Below are 9,441 nucleotides of genomic sequence, written 5' to 3'. Positions count from 1 at the left end.
CTGTCTTATCTTTCCATCCTTCTTTTTGACCTATTTCTTTTGGCAAGACAAAAATTAATTATAATTGACAAGGTTTTCCTTTTGGTTCTACGATGAAGTTCAGAATTTTGAACCCTCTGAGGACATTCCACACTCAAAGACAGCATCTAAGTACCCAACACATATTTTCTACTCACTTATTATTTACTAGCTGAACAAACAAATGAATGAAATACTGAACATCAGTGACAATCATGTCTTAAACTTTGCATCAGATGTAGTAATACAATCCCAAAATTGTGAGAGTGATTATGGAAGAACAACCAGAGTTCCCCCTACTTAGGATGCCTTTGCAGCTGTGAAAGAGAAGGAACAAAAATCAGCTTCAGGGCTCTTTTTCAGGCTTTGGTGAAGGGACAAGGTAAGAGCTGATTTGGAATTACAATTATAGTACATTCATCAACACAGTGCTCTGGTCCCAAAGGACACTCAGAAAATGTCCTTTCTGATTTTCTTCTAACTTTCACTTTACTTTCTATCTCATAGGCATACCAAAATGAACAACAGAGAAACAAGTCTCACACATAACAACCTACATTTGCCAATCAGTTTTGTACCTTTGTGTTTCACCTAGACATTTTTCTCCACATCAGCTTACACATTAGAATTAATCTGCATGTATCTCAAGGGTTACTCAAGTATGAATAAGCTTCGGTTTGGGGACAGTGTTTTTCTAAGGCTGAAAATAAACCAATTTTAAGAGCTACACCAACTTAATAGTTATCATAAAGCCCCAGAGGCAACATGAAAAGGAAAGGCAGTGACCTAGAAAAGTTTGTTTGCTTTTGTTGAATAATAACCACTTTTAAAAAGCATTTTGTTTTATTTTGAGCTGAGGAAGGCTTGCTTTTCTCTTGTCGGTGTGTTTAATATTTTATACAAGTCAAATAAAATGTAGTGATTCTATAAACTTTTCTTTGAGAAAGCTCTTGCCTGAATCCATACTGAGCAGAGTGACCCCAGTTGTGACAAAAGTACTAGGAAAATGTGATATGATATTGTCAATTTCAGTGTCATGAGAACCGTATTAGAAGTACATTTTAAATATATGCATTGTGTGTCATGCTATTTTAGGAAAATATAATAATGCATCACCCCCTATGAAGGATATTTTGCTATTTCCTATCCTATCTCTTGAACTTTAATCACCTCTCAAAGGCCAGGGCTCTTTGCCTTTGGATATTTGGAATCAGTTAAGCTGCTGAATTAGTCTGTGGTCAAAATAGAAGGATGAAAGAATTGAATTATATTTTGAACTGTGGGACCTTATTGTCCTTTCCATCCTTGCTATTAGCAGGAATGTGCATTGGCTTTTGCAAATGAGAGTGAAATTTTGAAATAACTGCAATTCACTCTATCAGATGGACAAGTGAGAGGTGCTAGAGAATGCTCATATACGCACATGCCCAGAACACATTACATGATTGCAATCTTCTTTCATGTAGAAAATATTTCATTCACCCTCAGTGTACAAGAAAACACTTAAGAATATGGCAAAGTGTGAGTATGAGGGCTATTAAAAGATCAGCTCAATATCTTCTTGCTGAAAACTCACTGTGGTATTGGCCTTGACATGACCTATAGAATTTTGTGTTGGCAGGAAACCAACTTTGAAATTTGTTCTGTAGCAAATCATTGTGGCAATATACTTCCAGGAATTAAATCCTTTACATTGCATGGCAGTGTTGCCAGAGAGCATGTAGGGTCTCTTCTGATAGGAACCATGAAGGAGGCTTTGGCCAGAAATTTGAAGCCATATGTTAGCCCTGTCAAAAATGATATGGATCTGCTTACAAAAACCTTGCTCAGTGGCTTTGCCAGGAACCCTGTGGCTGTGTCCTGCCGGAAAGCCATTGCATGCATTATCACTGCCAGAAATTGATGCTGCCCTGGGATAATCTAACAGCTCTAAAAACCCAACCTCTGGGTTTCTACTGCCAGACTTTAACTATTAACAGAGCCTGTGAGTGTATTACAGGGAAATAAGGCCTATTTGCCCTCTCTAGGGGTGAGGGTGGGCAAACCTGTTGGCTTCAAATACTTGAAGTTAATTAGCTCTTTGGAAAGAATTCCGGGCCAGGATGATATTAGTTATTTGTTTCCTGATGTTAATGGACTTTAGCTAATATTTTCCCAGGAACAGACTTGATGATAGTTTTATTTATAGAGGGAAAGCGGACAGATAAAAGAAAAAATCAAGGTATTTTGTTATATCTTGTTATAACAGAGGAGTTAGTACATTGTAAAATATTCTGAATATCAGCTGAGTGTTTGCTATGTAAAAGCTAGGATAACAAGAGTCCTCAGCCTTGATATTTGTAACACAAAACCAGTTGATGACAAATAATTCCCATATTCGGAAGTGTAGTCAGTATTACACATGGACATTTTACTTTGAGATGAATAATACCAGAATGGAAAACACTCCAAGTAAGCCCATTTATATATTTGGCATATTTGGGATTCAAATTTTTAAAAAACATTTCAATTTTGAATTAATGAGCATGTTTATCAAAGTTGTGTAAAACTGTGTTACACAAAGTATGGTCCATGGGCTGATGCCAGTTTCTGAACTGTTTTTAATCGGCACACAAACAAATAAGTACGGAAAATCAGGGGAAGTGCTTAGAGAATTTACAGCAATTTGATACTGCTGAAATTTTTTTTATTGTATTTGTAAAATGCCAGTCTGAGATAGATTGGAGATTGAAATACAAAAGCTCTACACCACAGATAGCTTGAAGAGCACCTGCCCTAGAGATGGCAAACTAGTTACCACATTCTTATCTCATAATTAGACATTGCTAATAACGGATTTAACCATTCCTTTATTGCTGTTCATGTAGGCTTTATCCATCATTTTTCTATTAGTAATAACTCTGTCCTACAATCTTTGTACATTAATGTTTGAGTACCTTGAAACTTCTGTAAAGAAATGTTAATGGGTCAGCCAGTGACTCCAATGTGAGTCACTTCTAATTTATTTCCATTCTGGAGAATGCAAAGCAGGATATTATTTTGTAGAAACTGTGGAATTCTTGTATATAAGCTTCCTTACCTATGTCGTTGGCCCCACTGGAAGAACCAATACATAATTTTTCTTATTAATATTAGATATAAATTAATTCACAAAACTTACTTTGACCTTTAGTCTCATCACGGTAAAATGATGTTGGGTTCATGGTCACATGACTCAATGAGAATTGGGTCTCATAATTTCTACATCATCCATCACCTATTACCTTTACCACTCAAATTCTTAACAAATCTGGGTTTCAAATCCTCCTGCTGACCCCCACAGACCATATGCATTTTGTTTTCAAAATTAGGTATCCTTAAGGATCTAGTACATCTCTATCTTTTACCCAATAACTACTTTTAGAGAACCCAACCTTAGCTGGATCCCACACTGGGCCCTGGGATTACAGCAGGAAAAATGGTGGAGAACATCTTTGCTGTCAGAGCACTCACTATGTTGCAGGGGAGAAAAAATGTTAACAAATAGCTATACATATTATTATATAAATGACAAAATGAAAAAAAGAGACTAACTGAAATTTAGTATAAGTAATGGAATTATATGTAGTTATTTAATATGATGACATACACCTATATTTCCAGAACATACTGTTTGGAGAAAAGCAGGTTATCAGAGCAACATATATAAAAAGTAAAAACATATTCTTGCAATTGTATATGTATCAATGCATAGAAAATAATATTTGGGAGGAAATACACTAAAATGCTAGTTATGTAGTAATCTGTGCAGAAGAACTTGGGAATCATTTTTCTTTTATTCTTTGTACTTTGCTGAAGTGTTTCAATATTTTACTGTAAGCCTTATAAGTTCTACAAAAGAAAAAAATGTTGGGTAATTTTGAATTGAATGTTTTTTTTTTTCTAATTTTTGTTCGTCTTTTAGTTGTGTTTTTAAATATAGATTTTAATTTACCAATATTTTCCCTTATAACTTCTACCTTTGATGTCATGTATAGAAAGACCTCCAAAAAATGGTGTATTAATAATCGTATTCTGAATATTTAAAGCTAACTTAAAACACCACCCCATTTAAAGACTAAATAGTTACATATCCTGATTTATTTCTAGGCTTTGTGTTTGATATACTTATCTGTCCAACTGTGGTGAATATTATCTTATTTAAAGTATTTTGAATGTAGACATAATTTTATATTCTTTAATATTAGCCTTCATATGATCTTTATATTTCCTTTCTATTATTTTTTTTTCAAATTCAGACATGAATATTTCTTCCTTGGAATGAATAAATTACATAAAATTATTTGAGAGAGAATTGCCATATTTGTTTAAATTGAATTTGGAGGAATTTTAGAATAATTTTGTAAAATTATATAAAAATACATAATTAGGATTTTGACTTAAGTTAAATTCAACTAATTTAGGAATTACTTTCATATTTGTATTATTCAATATTTCTATTCAATACTAACTTCATACAATAGCATTATTTTTTTAAATCAATGAAGTATTGCAATTCTTTTAATATTTGTCTCACAGATTTATTTTTATCATTTTATTATTTTGATTTTCTTATGTACTTTACATATCTTGTAATTGTGCTTCGAATATTTATTTTCTATCAGGTATCTATTGTGTAAATACCTGTTGTTATTCGGTGCACAATCTTTTAAATATTTATTTATTTGTTTGTTTATTTATTTATTTATTTATTTATTTATTTATTTATTTATGATAGTCACAGAGAGAGAGAGAATGGCAGAGACACAGGCAGAGGGCGAAGCAGGCTCTATGCACCGGGAGCCCGATGTGGGATTCGATCCCGGGTCTCCAGGATCACGCCCTGGGCCAAAGGCAGGCGCCAAACCGCTGCACCACCCAGGGATCCCCCGCACAATCTTTTAAAATTAAAATTACCTGTTAGTTGATGATGATATGCCAAGTAATTATTCAAGTGAGGAATTTTTCATATTTTTCTGAGCTGTAGGAAAATTTATTTAGTAAGACCCTTTCTCCTCCTTCTCTTTCTTTTATCTTTCTCCAATATGAAATGAGCATCTATTTCTTAAAAGTTGGTATCTGGCCATCTCCCTTTCTGCTCTTTTCCATTCTTTAGATTTGTGGTTTCATATTTGATCTATTGTTCTTTCATTCCTAGAGCCATTTTGTCTCTCCACAAGGAGCCAGAGAAAAAATTCTGTTTCCCCTTTGAGCACTGGATTTAAAAATTAGATAAACCATTATTAGCACAACCTCACAGCATGGGACTGGATGAGAGGCACCATATTTAATAGATGAGTGCAAATTAGTTCAGGGCCTTAAGAACAGGTTTCCAAAATGTTGAAAATTTTAAGACATATTTTTTCAGGCTTAAATTTAATTGTTTTAATACAAGTTACAGCCCCATCTATTACTGAGATATAGTGGTATAGCCAGAGAACCCACATGGAATAGGCTTATATACCATTCTCAAATAGCTTTATGTTTATTTCCTCAAGTATGTGGTATATAACAGCCATTTTCTTTTTTTTTTTTTTATAACAGCCATTTTCAAATGTAAAGTTCTAGCAATTCTAAAATCTGTCATTGAAAATTAAGTGATTCAGTTTTTCTTTGTATTTCTACTTTTTAAAAATCAAGTGATTTGGTTTTATTTTGTACTATTATTTTTATTAAATAATTATTTTTGAGTCCTTTCTATATGCCAAAAGTTGTTTATATTACTAACGATATCGTGGTGATCATACCAAAATATTGGCCTAGTTGAGTGTATATTTGGAGGGTAAATCATAAGTACTTAAACATATACATATATTGGATAATAAGTATCTCAAAAATATAAAACAGAACAATGAGTTTAGAGAGTGATCAGTGGGGTGCTGCTACTTTAGCTAACATTGTTATATGAGGCCTCTCTGAAAAGGTTGAATTTAAGGCAAATATTGAAAGGCAGACAGTCATGCCAAAAGTATTCCAGAGAGAAGAGAGTAAATGCAAAGAACCAAAGGTAGATCTAAGAATGGCCTTCTCTAGGGATGGAAAAGAAACTTGTCTTTCTGGAGCATATAAATAGGAGGAAATTGACAGGAGCTCTCAGAGATAGCCTGGAACCTTGTCTATTGTGTAGGATAGCATTGAACTCCATTGGTTTCCCTCACAAAGATCATGCTCTATCAGTCATAGCAATCTGTTGCCTACCTAGTAACCGGTAGATACTCAATAAATGTGGCTTGAAATAAATATAGTTTCTCAAAAGGAGACTATATCTTTAATTATAGCTATTGTTTTAAAATATAAACAGAAAAAGTAAAACTAAAATTTGATTATGAATATTGTTGTCTTCTGTGTAGCAGAATATATGCCTCAGAAGCTGATTTTTCCCTCTTTTCTCACAAATTCTAGAAAATGAAATATAATTAACTCTCAATAAGTTTTCCATTTGGCTAGGAGAAAATACTGACAAACAAAATTAAATTTCCTTTAAAAAGTAATTGTTTCATAAAGAAAAACCTAAACATTAAGGACTGTTCTTATTTCCAAGAATAATGAGTCACATTTTTATTCTGTTAAAAGCTACTGAACAACTGTAGTGTTTTGAAATTTCAAGAACATCATTTGCATTCAATTTATGACTTTTCTCTTGTTTACCCTACTCCCATTATGGATGGAGTGTTTTTTCCTTTACTTCTCATAGTCAGAGTCCTTTTATGTATTGGATAAATTCTGCCTATCTTGACTAAGAGAATGTTTCATCACAACTACCATCATTACCCTCACCACCTCCATTACTACCACTTGCTTCTATGGCAGGCCCACACACTGGCTGCCACAGTTGTTATACTGTGGAAATGCTCCTTCATGATTTGCTAACACTTGGATTCCCTGGACCTCCCCACGAGGCTCCTGATGCCCTGGCCTCTTTGCTGACCTTGCTCAGTATTTACCTCCATGAGGGCCAATGCCAGGCCCCCAAGATCCTGCTCTAACACCAGAGTCTGAATCTGTTCTGAATGACTGGTGACTATGATATGCTGATTACAAAATATTTTAAATATTCCCCTGCTTCTATGAATCAAACACTCACATTAGTAAGCAATGTGCCTACTAATATACTTAATATATTAGACTACCACTGATATACTAATATATCAGATAATAAGAAAAAAATCAACATCCCTGTGTAGTTAGTATTATCCCCATTTTATGAATGGGAAAACTGAAGCTTAAAAGATATTGAGTGACTTGCCCTAGAGCACATTGCCAATACTAGCTTAGCTAAAATTAACCCAGGACTGTCTGATTTGAACACTTGCATTATCAACCAGGTTTTGCATTTCTCTGGTATTAGAAGCTGTGTGGGTATTTGTGGTACATGCATATATCCTTTATCATCTGCAATAAAAGGAAAAATCAGAATATGTTTACCAGCCTGAAATCTACTGGATGTGGGAGGGACTTTCTGGGAAAGGCTGATATCTATAGGGTAGAACATTTCATGATTAACCCTCAAGGTCTATTGGTAAAATATCTGTTTCCATTCTGAGCTCTATTTAGAGATTTTAATGTTTACTAGAGGAATATTTCTAGGAAGGACACAACAATACTTCCCCTGAACTAAAATCTGAGTGAGACTATTACCATGCTATTTTGTTCATGTTAGTTGATAAATATGCTTAACAAAATGTTACAATGTTGTCCAAGTAATAGATCTTAAATATCAAGGGATAATTGAATTGTTGTTATGCTGCTATGCTGGGGTCAAAGAGGAATACAAATGACATTCTTGGGATTCCCTAAGGGACATGATTTTACTGCTAGGTTTAAGAGCAACAAGCAACAAAAGACAACCGCAACCCTACACAGGCACAACCACAGGTTCAGATCTATTAGAAGTGAGGTGTGCGCCATCCCACTGTGGACAGATTGCTGACCATCTGAAGTGGTGGGTGAGAAAAAAGCAACCTTCAGCTGTTACTAGAGAAGGGAAATAATAAATCCATTTCATAGCTAGTTTCAGAATTAAGTCACAGAATTAATGTACCATATATATGTGTTTCCTTGCTTTCCATGTATAGGATGGATGTGTGTGCGTGTGTATCTGTGTGTGTGTCTGTGTTGAGAGATAGAGAACATATTTCAGTTTCCCTCATTTTACCAATCGTTGAATATAATGGGTTCTGCTACATTTATGACTCAGTAGCTTGCCCATGTACAGATGGTATTCAAGCAGAAGTAAAGAAACAGTACTATCAGTAGATCATGTTGACACGGTGCAAAATGTGAGTCTCCTTACAAGGTTATGAAGTGAGAATTTTGCTTGTAATACATGATAGTTGCATTATGGTAGGCAAGACCATAATTTTGAAATGCAAGAAACATATATATTAATGTTGAACAACCAAATTTTTAGATTGTAGGTAATATTTATCATTTTTACAAGTCCATTATTAGAATATCATTGCATGTTTGGGAACTTTCTCTGTTTTGCCTTGATAGGAATTAGAATCCTCTGTTTCCTAAGGAAACTGAGAAGTCAGCCTCCTTTGCAGCAAAAGGGCAGATATACGATGCAGACCCTAACATTTAAGCCCACCTACTCCACCTTGAAATGAGAGTTTGCAATTCATAAAAGTGGGAACACTCTATATTCAATTTTGGTGATGGTGGCATTGGTACAATATCAATTTTCCAGAAGCAGCAGTACACGTGTGGTATCCTACATTCTGTACATCAACATCAATGGAGCAAACTAGAACATCTAGCATTCAGTGAAAATGGCAGTGGATAGACCTCACAGTATATAGTCACCCTTAATTCCAACTGTTTCCTTAGTGTTATATCAAGGATGCTTGGTCATTCTGTGGGTGATTTAATATCCTTTCAATAAATTCTGTTTTTCCTTATTGCTCCCATTTAAATACTCTGGATGATACATTGGATTTTCCCACTGTAGTTGGTCATTTCAGTGCAGATGTGGCAAGATGATGTCATATTAAATATTCTGACTCTGATTTTCATCATGGACAGTGTTGTGCCCAAGATCGTGAGAGGTTCCAAATTTATTGTATATCAGAATGGCCAACCTTTGACGTAGGATGGCCCCAGGAAGGAACTTTTCACCTATCTATTATCTTACAGGTTAAGACGGTGATCCTCAGGGACAAACCAGACGGCCACTCTGACCAGGTTCCCTACATCCTGATCTGGCAGGACATGATGGAGAATCCTCCTCCCTGGCTAAAACCTTTTTTACCCCCCAAAACAGGACCCACGGAGATTCTAGCCCTGCGGAAAGCCAAAAAGGAGACTGACTCTATTCCTGAAGCACCCCTTAATCCGGTCTTCCAGGATTCCTCCCCGGAGGACCTGATTTTCCCGCCACCCTACTGGGCATCCCTCCCTGCT

The sequence above is a fragment of the Vulpes lagopus genome, chromosome 5, assembly GCF_018345385.1.
Source record: "Vulpes lagopus strain Blue_001 chromosome 5, ASM1834538v1, whole genome shotgun sequence".
NCBI lineage: Eukaryota > Metazoa > Chordata > Mammalia > Carnivora > Canidae > Vulpes > Vulpes lagopus.
This window is presented reverse-complemented; position numbering follows the sequence as displayed.